The following is a 21,123-nucleotide window of genomic DNA, read 5'->3' on the forward strand; positions in this document are numbered from 1 at the left end:
TCAGGATACATCTTTTCCTTTACTTTTTGCAAACTTGGATTTAATGGGATTGTTAACGTAGGTGGGGGGCGGGGCTTGCTGGCGCCGATGGCGGACGCTTGATCTTAAAGCTCCGCGCCATCGCCTGAATAATCCTACAATTATCCTTCCCTTGCAAAGCCTGAGGGGATATAGTGGTGCGCACACACGCCCGGAGACCCCCGATACCGGGTGCAAGCGAAAACGGAGTCGCTGAGAGGTGCGGCGTCGCAGGCAGCGGAAGATCAAGTGTCTTACCCTGGGCCGCTCATCCCCGGCCTGGATAGAGAGCGCAGGCCTGTGTGCGTGCCTAGACGTGTGGTGGCCTGGTGAGGCATCGGCCCGGAGATGAGGGTGAGAGCTGCGGGGGCCCGGGAGACATCACTGCGGCCTAGCAGAGGAACGGGCTTTCTCTGCACGACCTGCATGGCTATACCGCTTGAAGGGATAATCCCCTCTGGGTGGTTTGTGGTGACGTAATCGACATTTAATCTGGGGCTCTGAGATCTGGTTGCTGGAGCCCCTGATACCTCCCCCGGCTCAGCGATGCCACGTGGTGGCCCATCTACACAGCCGGACCTGGCGCACATGATATAAGGTGCCCGTGGTTTGGAAAGTGGCAGCGCTCGATCCCTGGAGCAGCATTGGTGCGGACGGCAGCTTGGGTAGCCCGCATTGCGAGCACGACGCAGCTACATAGTGTGTGACCAGATAGCCATACGCAACTGCGGGCTGTGAGCGCGGCCTGCCTGGGTGGACTGCTGGTGGAGTGCCCAGATGTTGGACTGGAGCTGCATGAGGAGGGAGCACTGCAACCCCGAATCCGCGACGTGACCAATCCGGGTGGGGTTGCCAGATTGAGGCCCCTGGTCGCGGTGCCTGTGGCTGATTGATCGAAGGGCAGTTTAACGGACCGCACGGCAAGATCTAGCTTAGACGCTGCGGGGGACTTCGCCAGTAGTTGCCAAGGGACTCGAGTGCAACATGGGCAAGGGAGACTAAACCCAAACTAGGCTGCCCTTTGAGCAACGTCGCGCTAAGGCCCCAGAAGCGCAAGAAATGGAGACTGCGTCACAGTCTAGAGGGGTGGAAAGTTCGTTTTATGCCGACATTAAGGTCTTGTTGGTAACGATGGAGAAGGGCCTACAGGACAGCATGGCATCCCTGGGCTCCAAAATCGTTGCACTCTCTTATTGAATGGATCGCATGTCAGAAAGGGTTGACAAGCATGTGGAGCGCCTAGATATGGCGGAGAGGCGCATAACAGAAGTGGAAGAAGCACAAACGGAGCAGGACAAAGCTCAGAATCAGTATGACAGGATACTGCAGGTTACTCAAGACAAATCGGAGGATTTGGAGGCCCGCTCCCGCAGATCGAACATACGAATTACGGGTGTGCCGGAGACTACTCAAACTGGCAAGATGGAACTCTTTGTGGAGAAGCTGCTTACCACGCTGCTGGGAGATGACGTATTCTCGCCAATGTTCATTGTAGAGAGGTCGCACCGCACGCTGGGCCCGCATCCAAAGCCAGGCGCTCCCCCGAGACCGATCATCGCCAAGCTTCTGAATTACAGAGATAGGGACACAGCCCTGCGGATAGCCCGAGAGAAAAAGACACTGCAATGCGAGGGATAACACATCTCTTTGTACCCGGACTTCACTGCGAGGGTTCAAGAAGAACGAAGACACTTTGCTCCTTACAAGAGGCAACTACGAGACCTCGGGCTGGATTAGGCCATGCTATTTCCAGCAAAATTGAGAATTAATCGGCAGGGCCACTCGCACATCTTCACGGACCCTAAGGACCTCCACAAGGCGTTGAAGGTTTGGACTAAGGAGCGCAGGGGTAGCCCCAGGAGTCAGAACGATGATGAGGAACACAGCAGCCAATTGGAGAAACAAGTCTAGGGATGTTACCTGGTATCGTAGCTGAGCCTCATGCAGAGACTTGGCTGTTTGCCGGGCGCCCTGATTCGGACTCGGGGCTTGGCAATGAGGCATGAAGATTCCGGGCTCCTGAGTGCACAATATCCGTGACTCTGGGGAAGGGGCCGTGGGAGACCAGAGGATTCGACATATTGGTGAGACTGTTTCAATTTATCTGTTGTTACCACACTTAGACTGCATGCACCTGCTCGGCTGATATATGTTACACACAAGCTAGCGTGGATCACACGCCTGACACGGCTTGGAGCGCTCCGGGCGGAGGGCGCACCAACCTGAAGATATGTTATAGTAGTCATGCAATACCCCGACGGCCCAAGCTGGGATGATCGTCTCTGGTGGTGGCAGCGGGGGAGATGATTACGCAATACCAGCTGAAGTCGAGGTTACTACACCTGGCAACCTCTGCCCTCGCGCTGTGTGCACTGTTGGTCCCCTATGGGGAATTTCTGAGTTTACTAGGGGAGCATTGGGAAGGGGACATTGACATGCTAGGCCAAGTTGGGGTTGGTCTGCTGTGGGACGGGGTTGGAAGGGCTCTGGGGGGAGTGAGTGGCCGTGTTGGTGTTGGCCTGCGGTGGGTGGGGGAGGGGGTGGTTAAGGGGAGGGGAAAACCTTGCTATACCAATGAAAAACAAGCAGGGTACAATGCCACGACAGCCAGTGCTGTCATGTTTGGTAGGAGTTTGTTACGGGACTTTTGGGGAATTGTTTATTCTGACTCTGCATTTTGTGACCATAGCTTGCACCGATAGACACTTGCCGTTCACTAGCCCAACCGTATGATGCAATGACTGACACCGCCACAGATGGGGGGACGACCCATACGCCTAGATTGAAAGCTGTCACGTGGAACGTGCGAGGCTTGAATGACCACCGTAAAGTCAGGAAGGTCCTCAGCTACTTGCAGCGCCAACACATCGATGTAGCCCTGCTTCAGAAGACACACCTCCCTTTGCACAGTCACATGCTTAGATTCAGAGGATTGGAGGGTAATATCTCAGCAGCAGGGTTTACTTCTAGCTCTAGAGGGGTTTTGACGCGGGTAAATCCTAAGTTCAACTTACAGATACAAACACTGGAAGTAGATGCTGATGGTAGATTTGCTATATCTAGATGTTACGGCCCTGCCGTAGATTTCACAGTTGTCAATACCTATGGCCCCAACTTTGATTTGCCAGTCAAGTGGTTTGACCAAAGGAACTTACTATTATGGGGGGGGAGACTTCAACCTCGCTATGAACCCAACCCTGGACAGGTCAACTGGTCCTCCTCGCAGACCTGCTGCTGTTGCTCTGGAGCTGCACAGTGCAATAACTTGCTTGGGCTTGGAGGATGTATGGCGGTCGCGAAATCCACATCAGGGAGGGTACACGCACTATTCGGCATATCATAACGTCCATACTAGAATAGACTACTGGCTTGCTTCCTCCTCCCACTTGGACTGAATAAGAGACTGCAGGGTTCTGCCCAGAACATTATCTGATCACTCACCAGTACTGCTGGAATTACGCATTCCAGGCAAATCCATACCGCCATTTACATGGAGGTTCCCGCCTAACTCTCTACTGGTCCCAGTATTTAAGGGAGAGCTAGCTGAAGCCATTGATACATTCTTTAAGCAAAACATAGGTTCGAGAGCTTCCAGGTGGTCTGGGAGGGCTTCAAGGTCTATATCTGAGGAGTTGCGATATCTAAGCACTCGGGCATTCTTAAGACTGTTCGGCGTAGGCTGGCGGACCTGGAGGAACAACTAGAGGGACTGGAGCATAGACAGTATAGTTTTGCAGATGACGCTGTAGGTGCAGAGATTAAGACCCTGCTAGCGGAGTATCATGATGAGGTGGACAGAGAGGTCAAACATATGAGCAAATACTCCACAGCTAGGATATATGGTGAGGGGGAACGGCCGAGCGCGTTGCTAGCTAACCTCATGAAGGGAGCACGGCGGCGCCAACTAGTTACAGTGGTGAACAATTCCTCTGGCGAACCAACTACAGATGACAGAGAAATAGCTGAGGTCTTTAAAAGATACTACTCGGACCTGTACTCATCTAAAAGCGGTGATATGGAAGAGGAAATTAATGACTATCTGGGGCACATAGACATCCCTACATTGCCTAACTCTGACAGGGAATTCCTCATGCATCCTATTGAAAAGGATGAGATTCTAGAGGCGCTGGCTAGCATGAAATCGAGAAGTGGGTGCAGTGGGTTTCTAAAAAACCTTTCAGGACCAGCTGATTCTGCACCATTCAACCCTTTTTGATGACATATGCGTAGAGGGAAGTATGCCACATTCTATGAGGGGGGCACTCCTGGTAACCATATTGAAGCCGGGTAAGCCACATGACGAGTGCAGCTCGTATAGACCCCTGTCATTACTAAATGTGGATACCAAACTATTTGCTATGGTCCTGGCCACTCGGTTGGCCCTCCTTGCTGAAGGTCTAGTTGCCCCAGACCAGTCAGGGTTTGTCCCTGGCAGGAATATAGTCTACAATATACGCACTGTCCTGGGAGTGATACAACATGCTAGACCGGATAGGAAGGCACTGGCTGTATTCTTAGATATGGAGAAAGCCTTTGACTCCGTGGAGTGGCCCTTCATGCGTATAGTACTGCAACATATGGGTCTGGGACAGCCGTTCCTACAAATGCTGGGGGCGTTGTACCTCGAGCCGAGGGTGCGGCTCCGCATGGGAGACCTGGTCACGGACTCCTTCCCCATTAGCAGAGGAACTAGGCAGGGATGCCCCCTCTCGCCTCTTCTATATGCCCTGGTGGCCGAACCGCTGGCATGCACCCTACGAGAATATCACGGAAACGAGGGCATAGGAATCCCGGGCTACAGGATCATAGTGTTGATGTACGCAGATGACACCCTGCTGTATATCCACGATCCTGATAACAACTTATCGTCTGTGCTCAGGGAGGTGGTCCACTTTGGTGCGCTCTCTGGTTTAAAGGTCAACTGGACCAAGTCGCTGGCTTTTCCATTCACGCCGATTACGAAGCCGGCGCCGATGGAATACCCTCTCCAATGGACCATAGACATGGTCCGCTATCTGGGGACACAGCTGCACACAGATGCGGACATCCTTTTTAGAGCCAACTACGGCACAGCAGTTAGCAAGCTCGAAGATGATGTGATTAACTGGAGCAAACTCCCCCTGTACTTAATGGGACGCATTTCAATATGAAAATGGTTGTGCTTCCCAGATTTTTGTTTTTGTTTATGACCTTACCAATGGTACTTCCCAAATCGTTTTTTGCACGCCTGCAGCAGCAGATGACAAAGCTAGCTTGGGCGGGCGGACAACCTCGGGTCCGATGGACGACACTCACTATGCCGTACTCTATGGGCAGGCTTGGAGCCCCGGACCTGGAGGCATACTACAGAGCAGCTCAGGCATCACATCTGCACACCTGGCTGCACGGGGACCGAAACATACCCCATGTACGCATGGAGACTCTCTTTGCACATCCGGACACGCTCCAGCACACAATCTTCCGGCCGCAGGACCGCAGAACGGGCGTACTGGACTCTTTAAGCGCCACTAAACATGCATGGCATAGCCTCTTACAGATGCAAAATGGAGCGCTGCTGTATTCACCTGTGATGCCAATTGACTGGGCCAGATGGCTGCCCCCGCTCACGGAAAAGGGAGTAGTCGACGCCTTGCACAAGCTTAACATACATACTGCGGGGGATTTGTTCGTTGAAGGGGTGGCAAAGACACGGGAGCAGACACTGGGAACCGGCGAAGCGCCATCACTACTGACACGATTTCAATACTATAGGGTGCACAGTGCTCTGGGCGACTTACTTGGCGGGGACATGGCAGAACCACCTGAGGTCCCTGAACTTACACATGTAATTAAAACTACTTCGCTCAGGAGGCTGCTGTCCAGTCTATACAAGCTTACACAGATGAGTGTACTCGATACCCATACACTAAGGCGTGATTATGGTGGCAGGCTGAATTGGACACCGTGCTGGACAATGACACGTGGCGATACTGCTGCACTATTACTAAGAAAGTTTTGCTCAATAGCTGTCACCGGCTGGTCCACTTCAAATTCATAAACCGAGTGTATTACACCCCCGCTCGACTCTGCAGATATGGTCTGCGGGACTCAGCCCGCTGCGAGAGATGTAGCGCCCCAGATGCTGACTTTTTACATCTTGTCTAGCAGTGCCCCGGTATCTGGGATTTTTGGGAAAAGGTATTTGCTGACATTAGCGAGCTGGCTGACGTCGAGATTACGCCTGATCCCCTGGTAGCTCTGTTGGGGTACACTAAAAAACTACAGAGGGTGGGTAGGCGACTGATAGACATGGGCCTGCTAGTGGCCCGCCGAGTGCTAGCCTGTTATTGGATGAGAGGCCCGCTGCCCACACCAAAGTGCTGGGCGCATGACATGCTTTACTGCTGTACTCAATCTGAAAATTATTGCGAACTGCAACCCCCCACTAGTAGGCCTAAAAACTTCTGGGGCTTGTACCACACATACTTACCGAACAAAGTAAGCACTGAAAGGTCCACACAAACATAGGACACGGGGTGATGTGCGGAGGGGAGCGGCTGGTAAAGTCTACAAGAGTTACCTTGGCATAGTGGTCGCGAACCTAGCAGAGTGTCTTTTAACAGCAATGCTATTGACTGCTGTAGTAAAGCGCCGCCTGCCCTGTTCTGGGTTGTTGGCTAAACGGCTGTGTATACCACTTTTCATGAAGATGCAAAGAGAATGTGTAAGCAGAGGTCGAACGCAATGTCAAAATGGGGGGGAGGGGCGTGGCCAAGGCGGCAAACATGGCGGACGCAGCTTAGGTGAGCTCTGTCCCGCCGACCAGCTATCCTGCATTAATCCCTCGTCTCCTCAACCCCGAGACGCCCAAAATCGACACATTTGGCCGTCGGACCTAGCTGCGGTGCTCCGACTGTATTTTGAGCGCTGTGGCTGACTGCTGGGCGGAGGCTTGGGCCCCGGAGTTGTGTGGCCTGCTGCCACGAGCAAAGCCGGGACCTCAAGTTTGAAGCTGCGGGACGGGAGTGTGGCACGGCCGGTGAGGAGGAAGAGCAGTGGCCGGTTCTGCACTTCCGGAACCTTTGAGGATGCGGAGTGCAGTGGTACGCTGCGGGGGACTGGTGCGGAGGCCGGCGGCTCTGCTACCGGGGACCCCGCTCTTCAGTGCAGGCCAAGTGAGGGGCTGCGATGGCAGCTGGGTGGGCCCCACTCGGCAGTCAAAACGGACCGGAGGAAGCGACCGGCTTGTGGAGCAGGGGGACCTGGTAACATCCCCCCCCCCCGCCTTATGCTAAATCTCGGCAGCGGCTCCTGGTGCTGCTTGAAGGGGGGGGGGCGAGACATTTGGGCTGGGGTGGACTTCCGGCGCCTCTCACGCGGTGTGCTGGGGCATCTCCCCTTCTGGTTCGGGGATGCCGGTGGGCCGCTTAGCGGGCTCTCTTGAGGAGTGGTGACCGCGGGTGGCAGAGGACTGTTGCATAGAGGTCGAAGCGAGCTAACCCCGCAGGGGTCTGTATCCTGTGGCCTGGCCCGGCGGTGACGGCCCTTGGGACAGTGGTGGTGGGACCCTGAAGTGAGACCCGTGGAGCGGAGTGATCCGAGTGGCCCCGGTCCTGGCAGTGGCCCATCTACTAGACTCTGGTTGGAGAGGAGAGCGACCCCATTGAGGTACGGATAGAGCGAAGGGGTTCAACGATGTAGGCTGAGACGCTAACTGATCTGGGGAAGGTCATCTGCTCCCCGATCACTACTCCTGTAACGCCCTGGACCTAGTACCTATATCTACAGGCAGCCATGATGAGGGGCGGCAACAGCGGACACACCTCAAAGCAAGGCACAATTGACAAATTCACTGGCCGCCTGGGGGTGCCGGTGTGGCCAGGGGACCACCTGCATCCGTCCCTGATAATGCCGCCCTCATGGCGGTGATAACACAGTCCCGGGAAATGCTAGACGCAAAAATAGGGGCGGTTGGAGGCAATGTTACATTACTGCGCCCAGATCTACGCAACGCTGTGGTTCGCATAACTGAAGCCGAAACAAGAATTACTGGAGTGGAGGATGATGTTGCGACTCTTAAAAAGAAGGTGGCCAACATGGAGGGGATCCAGAGGGGCCTTGCCCTGAGGGCTGAGGATGCAGAAGGGCGTGCTCGGAGTAACAATCTACGCTTTGTGGGATTTCCGGAGGGCTGTGAGAAGGGCGACATGGAGGCCTTCCTGACCAGCTGTCTGGAGGGTTGGATTCCTCCGGAGTCCCTATCGCGCTGTTTTATAGTTGAACGGGCGCACCGAGCACTGACCCAGAAGCCGCCGGTGGGGGAACGCCCTAGACCTGTGATAGCCAAACTGCTCAACTATCACGACCGCAACACGATCCTGCGGCAGGCACGCATGAAGGAACATCTGCTGTTCGAAAACCACAAAATTCTGTTTTTTCCGGACTATACTAAGTTGGTACAGAGACAACGCCAATCCTTCACCGAGGCCAAGGCGAGACTGAGGGGCTTGAAAATCCAATATGCTCCGCTCTACCCGGCCCGCCTGCGGGTGGTGTTCCAGTCCAAGACCCTATTCTTTAACACCCCAGAAGAAGTCTTTGCCTGGACGGAGGAGACATTCCGTATCCGGGTGCACACTCCCCCAGGTTGGGATTCGGACTCATCCTCCACTGCTGGGCCCCCTCGGACTCCGCGGCGGTCGCGCAGCAGAAGTAATTGGAGAACCCATCCTAAGAAGAACTCTTCTACAAAGAGTGGGGCGGCGGGGGCTGCTGAGGCTCCAGACTCTCAGGATCCGGCATCTTAGTTATCACAATGGAAGGTGATCTTTCAATCAGGATCAAGGGAGGAGAATACGCTCTTCCCAGACATGGACAACCTTGGCGAACTGCAGCTTAAGACTTCAGCTATACAAGTAACTTTGTGGTTTTGGGATCCGGGTGTGGGGACGACATAGGGAGGGCGGACTGGACCCCTCTGTTCAGACAAGTTTGTAGTGGGTTAATTGTAGCTATGGGGATCCATTGGTGGGGTGGGCGGTCTGTCTCATGTTGGGGGCAGAAGTCACGCTACACCGTGACAGATACTTCATCGTTCATTGAGGTATGGGGTGGGGGTGGGGGGGGGGAGTTTTGGGGAGTTGGTAGATATTGGTTTGAGGGGGGACTGCACGGTGGGGTGGTTGGGGCCTGGGGGAGGGGGGGAGAGGAGGTTGTTTTGCACACGATTGTCTCGAAAGATGCTGTTGAGGTTTCCAAGTCCATTGTGCCCGCTGCTTGCTGTACGAATACACCTACGCTTAGATGGGGCTGAAAACACTGAGCGGATACCTGGTAGAGCCCTAATGAAGGTGATGAGTTGGAATGTACGGGGTATGCTTGACAAGATTAAAAGAAGTGCGGTGTTGAGACAGGGGAAGAGAGAGAAAGTGGATGTCTTGATGCTACAAGAAACACACCTAATGGGTAATAAAGCTCTGGGCCTACAGAGATATGGTTACGATCAGGTCTACCACGCGGGCTTTGGGAGGGGATCTCGGGGGTGGCAATACTGCTGCACAGCAGACTGTCTTACACACACACAAAACATTAGATAGACCACCAAGGCAGATATGTCTTTGTGCAGGGGACGGTGGGTTCAGAGTCGATAATTCTCGGGAGTGTATACGCTCCGCCCCCACTGCATTGCACTCTGATTTAAAAACTATTCACGGTATGGGCTGAAATCCCTGAGGGCCTGGCGGTGATAGGGGCCGGAATGACGTCATGCATTGTCGGCTCGACCGCCTCAGACTTAGGGGTGACCCCATAGTAGATACCCCCACTAAATTGAATAGTATGGTGCGAGGCATGAATTGGGTCTACACGTGGCGATACCTCCACACACATGAACGAGAGTACACATATGGTCCACCACTCGTTCTCGAGACTAGACTACATCTTTGTCCCCACTACAGTCGTCAACAGGGTAGTCTCAGCGTCTATTCTGCCGTGAGGACTGTCGGACCACTCCCCTGTGGTGGTTGAGGTTGCCCTAGATAGAGGGAGACAGCCATTTAGGTGGCGCCTCTCCGCCTGGTATTTGCAGCAGGAAATATATCAGCAACACTTGGACGTGGCCATCGCCCGATACTTGGAAGAAAATCTGGGCACTGTGTCCGACATACGGACGGCTTGGGAGGCTCTGAAGCCCACGCTTCGCGGGGTAGATATAGCATGGTGTGCGGCAGTGCGCCGCAAATGACAAGAAGAGCTGGTGCGGGCCGCGGCGGCGGTAGAGCAGATGGAGACTCAATGTGGGGTAGCGAGTCGCCTGGAGGATGTAGGGAAGCTTCTACTGGCGAAACAAACAGATGCCTCCCTCCTGATGGACGAAGCTCGGCAGATCTGGCTGGTGACAAGAAGTAGAATATATCAATGGGGCGACAAATCCAGCACGATGCTCCATAGGCTCTGTCAAAAGGTGTTCCAGGCACAGGAACTGCCGGGCCTCAAGGATGATACCGGGACCTCCATTTCAGCCCCAAGGGAGCTGGCGGACAGTTTTGCCAACTACTTTGCGACACAGTATGCCCCACGGGACTCCCTCTCGGCATTTCACATTGACAAATTTATAACTGATCTTCCGCCCCGCGCGCTCCCAGATGATGTGCGTGAGCGCCTTTGGCTCCCCACTATCGGCCGAGGAACTGGCCACGGCTCTGGGGAGCTCAATACTGGTAAGGCCCCGGGGCCCAACGGCTTCCCAAGTGAGTTTTTCAAGCGCTATCATCTCCAACTGGGGCCGCACTACAAAGCTGCCCTGGAGGCAGCGAGAGAGGAGGGCCTTCTGCCGGCGGACTGGAGACATGCAGAAATAGTAGTGTTTTGTAAACCCGGTCGACCACCGGACCGCCATGAGTCCTATAGGCCAATTTCTCTTTTAAACACCGAGGCCAAAATACTAGCCAAGGCGCTTGCGAACCGCCTTCTCCCATACATATCAGACTTGGTCCATCCGGACCAAGCCGGATTCATGCCCCGCCGAGCGACGCGGCAGAACATTCGACACGCTCACGTGGCGGTGGAGGCGATGAGCAGAACCGGAGATCAAGCAGCACTATTACTAGTGGATATTGACAGGGCCTTTGATTCCCTGAGCTGGACCTACTTATTTGCCCTCCTTCCACGCCTCAATCTAGGGCCACACTTTATGTCCTATATCCGCTCTTATACACCGATCTGACGGCCTCGGTGAGGGTGGCAGGGGAGGTATTGGCAGCCTTCCCGATAGGGCGAGGCACTCGGCAGGGGTGTCCCCTCTCGCCTTACCTATTCACTCTAGCTATGGAACCACTGGCTGCATGGGTCCGGATAGATGCACAGCTGGCGGGTTTTGAGTGGCAAGCGGGACCGTCAGACAGAATCGCACTATATGCGGATGACGTTCTGTTCATCCTCACGAACGTGAATCGGTCTGGGCCGCGGGTTCTAGACATAATGAGAATATTCGGAGAAGTTTCGGGACTTTGCCTGAAACCGCAGAAGTCCACCCTCTGGACACTGGGAGACCACTTTGAGGTCGGGCCGTGGGCCTCGACACTACAAAGGGCGGTGGGGGGTCTTAAATACCTGGGAGTGTTTCTGACGACCACGCCGGCAATTGCCTGGGAGCGCAATGTGTGGGACAAGGTGCAGCAGGAGATGAAATGCTGGTCCCGCATGCCCCTTAATATATATGGTAGATCCGCCATCTTTAAGATGGTCGCCCTCCCCCGTATGCTGTATCAACTGCAGAACCACCCATACCCAATACCACCGCAATGGTTCCGACTAGTCAACTCAGCTCTAGGCCAATTTTTGTGGGCCGGTGGGGCATCGCGGGTAGCTCTACGGACCTGCTTTCTGTCCACATACTGTGGGGGACTGGCGACCTCGGATATTTTATCATATTACCAAGCATCACACCTGGTAGTCCTGAACGATTGGTGGTACAGTGACAGGGGGGATCCGGGATATGTCCTAGAAAGGTACCTAATGGAACCAGACACCCCACACACGGTCTTATACTCGGCGCAACTGCGAAAGAGATTGCCTAGGGCGACACAAGTAGTATTTCAGATATGGCGACAATCACTGCGTCGTACGGGATGGTGGGGAAAAGTAACGAGGGAGACCCCACTCTGGCATAATGGGCAGCTACCGGCCCTGATGTCCCTTCGGGGATTCGGAGGCTGGGACTCGATATGAATCTCAGCATTTGGCCATGTTCTGAAGGACACCACACTTAAATCCTTTCAGGAACTCAGCATGGAATTTGACATGCCCCGCACGCAGTTCTTTCGATACTTACAGCTTAGACACGCCCTTGCACCCGCACTTGTGGGATTAGACACTCTACCCGAATTCAGCCCTATAGAGGCAAAGGTATTTATGGGGGATCTAGAAGACAAAAAGATATCCAAACTATACCAGACATTGGTGACACACTGTTCCTCAGACCTACAGCCCCTGAGAGACCACTGGGTGCGAGATGTGGGTGAGTTGGAGGAAGAGGACTGGCGGGAGGCTCTCGAGTCCCCCAGGGGGGCAGCAATAGCTGTCCGCTTACGCCTAATACAATTCAAATACCTACACCGTGCTTATTATACCAGAGAGAGATTGTGGAGAGCTGGTCTGATTGAGTCCCCGCCGTGCTTGCGGTGTGGCCATGAAATAGGCACCCTCTTACATACAGTGTGGGAATGCAGTGGCCTGGCGAGATTTTGGACTGGTGTGTGGGACTGTCTGTCTGAAGTGCTGGGATGGGACCTCCCCCGTACGGCAAAATTGGGCCTGCTCCATGTGCTAGAAGGGGTGGGCGGCAACGCCTACAAACGGCACTTGCTGCTGCTGGGTCTTACACTAGCCAAACGAGATATGGCGCAGGCCTGGAAAGATCCCAGAGCTCCCAAGGTGATTGGGTGGAAGAAAGGACTAGACTTTTGCATGGGACTGGAACGACCGGTGTTTGAGGCCAGAGGCTGCCCCACAAAACACTATAAAATATGGAAAAGATGGGCAGACTACAGGGGACTGTGGCTAGAGCCTCCACCACCACCGGGAGGCGAAGAAGGGCAGTTGTAATGGGCATGTCGGGACAAGGATACATATACGAATTTTTGTATGATTACCCAAAACAGTATCGAAGAGACATTGTGCAACAGGAGGGAGGGGGGGGGGTTGGGTAGTTGCGGTGTGGGGTGGAGGGAGGAGGGAATGATCCTTTTTACAGTTAAATGAATTGCACACTATGATGCATTATTGTTGTCACAGCCACTCCGGGGATCAGAGCACTGTGTATGTTTATCTCTGCGATCTTAATAAAAAGAGTTTTGAAAAAAAAATGGGGGGAGGGAGGGGACTTTGAGTGGGACTGTGATTCTATCTTGATGTTTTTCAATTAAATGCAATAAAGAAATTTTAAAAGAATGACTGGTCTTGATAGCTATCAAATAGTCTATCATTTATTTCCACAATGTAGTCAGCAAAGACCATAGATAGGCAGGTTAGCTCTCTAGAGTCTTTAGGCTTCCGCTGGTATTTTATCATGTTGCGGATCACTTGATCCCATTGCCGTCATTACGGCATTGCACGTTTGAAAGAGGGCTATATTTCCGGCATGTTTAGCGCATTCGGGTTCTGCTACCGGAACTAGAGCGCGGAGGATGCCTACCACGCATATCAATTGTAAGTACAGGCGGGGCGCTTGCCAAATAAAAGAAACGAGTTGTTTTACTAAAAGATTAGAGATAATTCTTTGCCAACAGCGCATAGTAGATAGAAAATTATTTGTAACCTACATCATCGTTTTTTATAGCTTATTAACCACGCGCTTCTAGTTTGCAGTAAACTCGCATCACGAAGAATTCAGAGGTCACATATATCCTTGCTCCTCCTCTGCAAACAAAAGAAATTTAGTTATTGAATGTCACGGTTAAACTGATTTTTAACGCATTGCAATGCACTACCGATATCTAAAACCCATGTTGGTCCGTCTTCCTTATCTTTATATTATAGGTCCTTTCCAACTTCCGTACCTACAGTTTTAACCAACGCCACAATTCACGGAGAGGCACATATCGCAATACATAGAGGTATTAACGAGTTCTCTTCCATTTAGATTGACAAGTTGAGGTTACATCAGTATATAACTTATAGAACATTTGATTCCCATTTTTTTGTTCTAGATTTATCATTGATGTCGACTACCTAGTGCTCCACAAAATATATATATACATGTGGCCTTATACCATCAACGCAAGTTTGGCAACATGATCCATGTATCTATATTAACCTATAGTCATCTGCAATTGCATCAAGATAATGACCTACATGTCATGATACCATATTTTTTCTAGATCTAAACGGTGTCTGGAAATCGTTTGTTATTTTATCTTTATATGGCCATTGTATCCTTCAAGGCAATCTTATAATATATTATCAGGTAAATTCTCCTTGGATTTGTAGGTACTAAACTCTAGAAGCATTTTAAAGCTAACCTCTGCTCTCTCAATGAGATATATAACTGACTGTTGCTTCTTTGTTTTCTCATAGTATTGGTAGTTATTCTACAAATCTCTGTTTTATATCTGGTCAAGTGAAGTGCAGAAAAGTGTCTAGCACTGGTAAGATCAGCTATATATCCTTCTGAATTATGCTTTAAGGTTTTTTTCACTCAGGGTGATTTTACTTTTTCATCTGAAAACCTATATGAATCCCCTTTTGCTCAATAATTAGGTGGCTTCAGCTGTCTCACTTCATCACTTTTCTATCTTTTATCCTTATCAGAGGTTTTCACTTAATCTCTTTGTTCTTATCTCATTTCTATGTTGTTTGTAACATTATGTCCGAGAGCCGGATGTGTACCTTTTCACATTTAACTTAATCACTTCAGCCTCAATGTACTTTTTTTCAAATAAATTTGAAATGCGTATTGTTTTTATTCCAGAACATCGAGTGATTCTCCTGAAGAAGGCGGTTCCTTGGCGAAATGTGCGTAGAGATTGATGAGGATATTGAATGTATTGTTTAGACATTACAGCCTGTTCACAACCTTATGAATATTGTTTAAACAAATAGAATCTTCGTGGGGGGTGTGGCTAGCGCCCAGTGAGGATGGCGGTGCCGGTGTGAGCGCTCCGCAGCAGTCAGGGGACACCAGCGGTTCGCATCCTCATTTTTCCTCGCAAACGGAAGACATTTTATTTTATTTATTTTAGAAAATTTGTTAAGCGCACAAATACCCGAGGGTGTCTCGCCGCTGAGTATCCACTATACTTATCCATGAGTAGTTATAAATAGTGCAGCCATGTTAGGTTGTTCATGAGTGGTTATTGTTTGAACAACCAGGTCTTTATCTGTTTACGAAAAGAGAAAAGGGAAGTACAGGTTTTGATGTAACTTGGAAGACTGTTCCATAGTTTGGTAGTGGTCACTATAAAGCACCTGTCTCCCCAAGAGACCTTCTTGGTCCTGGGAACCTGCATTAGACAAGCCGTAGAAGAACGAAGGGATCTAGCTGGATTGTAAGGACAGAGTGCATCCTTTAAAAAAGCAGGGCCTTGAGAGTGGATTGCCTTATAAGCAATACAAAGTGCTTTAAATTTAAATCGTCGTTGGAAGCTCCCAGGCATGTAGTGAGTCTGTTTGCGGCTCCTGGCAGCAGCCCTAATTGCTCCTTTTTTTATGAAACGCTACAGTCACGGCTCTTCACGGCCGCAGTCGCCATTTTGAGTCTTCCTGACGAGCCTAAGATGCAGTGCCCCCTCGACATTGTTGTTAACCCACGGTGTATACACCCTCCTTAGAGGTTATGTTGGGCTATTGAATATTGCAATTGACTTTCTTCTCTGCCACTATTGGCTTTTCCTGCCCGTTTTGGAAGTTCTCTTTTTTTCAACTCTGGCGGTCATTTTACACTTCCCAGACTCGCCTCCCCTAGCATGTTATATGAAGCTGTAGTTAATGCTCACACTCGCCAGTTCATGGAGGCTTGTTTTTGTTTCTCCACTTGTGCATCCTAACCTTGCCAAAACCAGGCCGAATTGCAAGTGTTTCTTTCCTCACGTCTTTTGCGTATATCTATTCTGGAATGCTTACTGCCTGCACTGCTATGAACGAACTGTAATGAACTAAGACATACAGCAGTCGTTTAGTGACCAGGAGTTCTGTGCCAGTGGCTCTTTGGTGTGTGGCTTGGAAGCTCCTCTCAGCTGACGCTGCATCTCACAGATAGCCTTCGACGCCTATTTCTTCGCGCTGGAGCCTTTTTACATCTGTATGCCCCCTTCCTCTGCGCATATCTATTCCTAGAACGCTAATTACCTGCTCTGGTACTTTCACTGCGACAAACGAACTGTGATAGACTAAGACATATAGCAACTGCCTGTGAACCGGTGTTTTATGCTAGTGGTTCTTCTGCTGTGTGCATAGGCATTCTTCTCAGCAGTTGCTGACACCTCATGGGTAAGCTCCGACAAGTTTCTGCTGATAAGACCTCGAAGCACATTTTTATCAAGAACTCCAAGGTGTTCTCTGCATTCACCCAGTTGGAAGCTTCTCATACATCTTCTGTCTCCACGCCACAGTCTACAATGGAGCACTCCGCGCAACCTTCAGGAAAAGTAACTACCAAGAGACTGAAAAAAGACCCTCCTTCACCAACTAATTCCACCCCGGCCATATCCATGGAACTTTTGCTGGAGGAGATAAGGGCGCTCCGTCCTTTTATGGAGGAGACCAACGCGAAATTGCAAGTTCTGACTGACAATTGGTCACAGATGGATGCGAGGGTCACATCAGTGGAGCGAAGTGTTTCTTCCCTTCAGGAATCGTCCACCAAGGTTTCTCATATGCACTCGCAGATCTCTCTCCTCCAGAAACAGGTGTAGGATCTTGAAAATCATAATAGACGCAATAATTTACGCATCTACGGCCTTTGTGGAGGGCTGCGAAGGGACCGACCCAATTGCCTTCTTCAAAACTTTTCTGCCCAAACTCCTGCATTTGCCAGAGAACACTGTGCTCAATATACAACGGGCCCACAGATTGGGTCGACCCGCTTCACCTACTTCTTCCTCATTGAGGCCGAGGGGCATCATTATGTATTTCCTTGAATACACTGACCTACTAAAAGTCCTTTCGGCAGCCAGAGCTTCTCCTCGTCTTACCTGGTCAGGGTCCGCCTTGTTCTTTGCACAAGATTATGCCAGATCCACAGCTAATCGCCGCAAAGCCTTCCTGGACATGAGACCTGCTCTTCGTTCCATTGGTGCCAGATATGGACTTTTTCACCCTTGTCTTTCAGGGTTACCTATAACAATAAAACAACGACTTATGAAGACCCTGTTCGACTTCAGAGCTTCCTGAACTCCTGCCAAGCTGCTGACATGGACCTTTCCGGTCCTTCTTCTTCCTTCCCTCCATGACTTTCCTCTTGAGATGTTGATGCTTCCCCTGGTTTGACCTTCTTTTTCTTCTCTTAGTTGGTTCACCAGTTATGTTTCTAGTTCTTGTATATTTTGCAATCATTTATGTTTCCTGTTGTTCACCTCCTCCTGGTTTATCCTCTCTGTTTTATTGCCTTCCATGTTATCCTTCATTCCCATTAACTTATTTTCCCGTTGTTTCCTTCGTATTCCTACAGGTTTTACACTAAGTTCCATGTTGTTCCCCCGACCAGGCGGCTTGCCGGCCTGGACGTTCGCCTCTCCAGTTGACTCTACCCCCCTCACGTTTGACCCTTTTTCCTGGTTGTTCCTCCTCATCTCCCTCCCTTGTAAGTACGTTTTTTTTCTTCATTGTTTGACATGTTTGTTTTCATGTCCAATTCCACTCTCCTAACACCCTACCCATTTTCATCAGGTCTTCAGGTGTTGTTTTTCCTTTATTGGCGTCTACTTCTTTGCTTTCTCACTACTTGTATCTTTCCATTATTTCCTGGGAGTCATTTCTCCTGTCCTTCTGCTTTTGTATATTTCTTTCCAACATACTTGCCTTTAATACCTATCCTTTTACTTCTTCTCTTCGTATTGTCTTACATCTCTACACATCTATTTTTCATCCATGCATGAATGTAACTATTTTATACTTGATCCACGCTTATGGTATTTTTTTTATGTTTTTATTGCATTCTCTGCTTTCGAGTATATACCTGCTTTCTATCTTTTCTTCTCCTTCTTTTACTTATTGTCTCTACAGGTTCTTTCCCTTAGAACCTTCACCCTTCATATCATCCTCTTTAGTTTCTGTCTTTCTACCTCATCTTTTTTTCTCTTGCTTATTACTCGTCATGGGCTTCTTTTTTGAATTTGCATGTTACCTTTTTCATTTTATATTTTATATGCTATGTCATTGAAAATAATCACATGGAATGTTAAGGGTATCAATTCACCGATCAAACGACAGAGGATTGTATCCCATCTTGCTAGATTGAATGTTGATTTTGCTTTTTTGCAAGAAACTCATCTATCGGACACAGAATCTGCAAAGCTTAAGAGGGGTTGGGTTGGCGAAGTTTATTATTCTCAGGGTGATGGGGTAGCTATTCTATGTCGTAAGTCCCTCTCTTACTCGCTGATATCCCAAGAGTCGGATGCTGAGGCAAGATGGATACATGTAAAATTATCTCTTAGAGGTGTTCCAATCTCTCTCCTCAATGTTTATGCCCCTACCGGGGGTGACCCTGCGTTTTGGCATTTCGCCTCACAACATATAACCCGATTTGTTGATGACAACTTCATTTTAACAGGTGATTGCAACCATCCCCTTGATCCCTTCCTTGACAGGAAGTCCGCCACTCCTTATATCCCATATAAATCTCATAAGTTTTTTACTCAAGCCAACACAAACTCATTGACGCTTGGCGCCTTTCTAATCCAACGGTGGAAGAATTCACCTTCTATTCTCTCTGTCACCATTCCCAGTCACAAAACTGATTATATTTTTGTTACTCACCATGTTTCCCAAACTCTTACTACTGCCGACATTGGCCCGATCTTATTTTCAGATCACGCCCCTGTCTTAATCACTATTGATATATTACCCAAGTCTACTGGGCCCAAATGGTGGCATTTTAATAATGCCCTCCTTAAGGACTCCAAATTCACCACTTCCTTTACGGAATTTTTTGATGAGTTTTTTTTGTTTAATAATAACCCCTCCACTCCTAGATGTACTATTTGGGATGCGTTTAAAGCTGCAGCAAGAGATTTCATAATTGGACATGTGGCAAAAAAGTGTAGAGCTGCCCGTACCTTTACTGCAGATCTCCTTCAAGATATCAAGAGATTGGAACACGCCTATTTTACATCTCACTCACAGGATAGTCAGACAGCTCTTGTTAACGCCAAAATGAAATTTAACAAAAAGTCTACAGAGGATGCATCACTATATTTACTGAAGTCTAGTGCAAAGTTTAATGGAGGCAGAAATAAAGCGTGGAAGATTTTAGCCAATTATTTGAAAGTTAAGCACAATAAGCTGAATATTGAATCCATTTACGATACCAATTTGAATCTCAAACATAAAGACGCTGATATCCTCACTGAATTCTCCCTTTTCTATAAAACTCTCCATTCTTCTGAAACCCAGCCTTCTCCACATTCTTTAGAACATTTTCTCTCTACCATACGCCAGCCTGATCATTTTCCCCTTGATTTTTCACACCTAGAATCTGACATCTCCCAATGAGAACTGCTTGTGGCACTCCAACACCTCAAAACAGACAAAGCCCCTGGACCTGATGGTTTCACTGTTGAATTCTTCCTCCATTTTTCAAAATTACTCATCCCAAAATTACACTCTCTCATAGGCGCATTTGTTGCTCTAGGAGCTTCCTCTAGCTCCTTTTCTGACACCCACTTATGCCTCATACCTAAGGAGGGGAAGGATGCTCAACATTGCAAAAACTACAGACCCATTTCTTTGGTTAATATTGACTATAAAATATTTGCTAAGTCCCTTGCAGCACGTCTCGACCTTCTACTTCCTGAACTCTTAGGTGAGGAACTGTCTAACTTCATCAAGGGTCAATTTATCACAGATAATACTGGACTTTTATTTAACGTTCTATCAAAACCCCCCAAATTACCTCATTCCCTTGCAGCAATTGCATTAGATGCTGAGAAAGCATTTGATAGGGTTTTCCACACCCTTAAATGGTTCAGGTTTGGTCCTAGATTCATATCCTTGATTTCCTTATTATATTCCAGTCCTCGTGCAGCAGTTTGTGCCAATGGCTTAGTTTCCTCATTTTCTGACCTCGGCAGAGGTGTTCGTCAAGGTTGTCCCTTATCCCCTTTTCTTTTTAACCTTGCTTTGGAAGCCTTCCTGTCCAAACTCGGTCAGAATCCTCTCATTCATGGTTTAAGACTGCACACTCCCAAATCAAGCTTGCGGCTTACGCCGATGACGTATTACTTTTCATATCCAATCCAAATGAGTCAATCCCTGCTTTTCTAGATGAGGTAAGAAACTATTCCTCGATCTCTGGATACAAATTGAACAATGACAAGTGTGAGATTTTGCACTTGACGAAGTTTACCTTCAAATTTCAGCGCTTCCAATTTTACATGGAGCCACTCACATATCAAATACCTTGGCCTCTACATTACCCCTTCAATCTCGGATACAGTCTTGCTATGTCTGAACAAATGTACCCATAAAATATCGGACTTAACTGCTAAATGGCATCCCCTCTATCTTTCTTGGTTGGGTCGTCTCAACACTATCAAGATGATGCTATCCCTTATTGTTCTCTATACGATTTCCAATATCCCAGTACCTGTTCCTTCCAAGTTTTTTAAGAAAATTAATTCTGTTCTATCCTCCTTCCTCTGGAATGATAAAAAATCTAGGATGTCTCTTGCCCGACTCATACGCACTAAATCAGAAGGCGGAGTCAACTTTCCAGATTTCCCGGCCTACCACAAGGCATTTCTCTTGCGACAGGCTTCCCTTTGGTTGCAAGATCCTACCTCTCCCTGCCCTTTATGGGCTACTGTTGAGCGACTCTTTCTTTCCCCTTTTTCTCTGGCTGAATATCTTTCTTTCTCACGCAAACCCTCTTCCATCCCTACTCCCATCCACAAATTCAATACCAAGCTG

This window comes from Lissotriton vulgaris, chromosome 7 (assembly GCF_964263255.1).
Source record: "Lissotriton vulgaris chromosome 7, aLisVul1.2, whole genome shotgun sequence".
NCBI lineage: Eukaryota > Metazoa > Chordata > Amphibia > Caudata > Salamandridae > Lissotriton > Lissotriton vulgaris.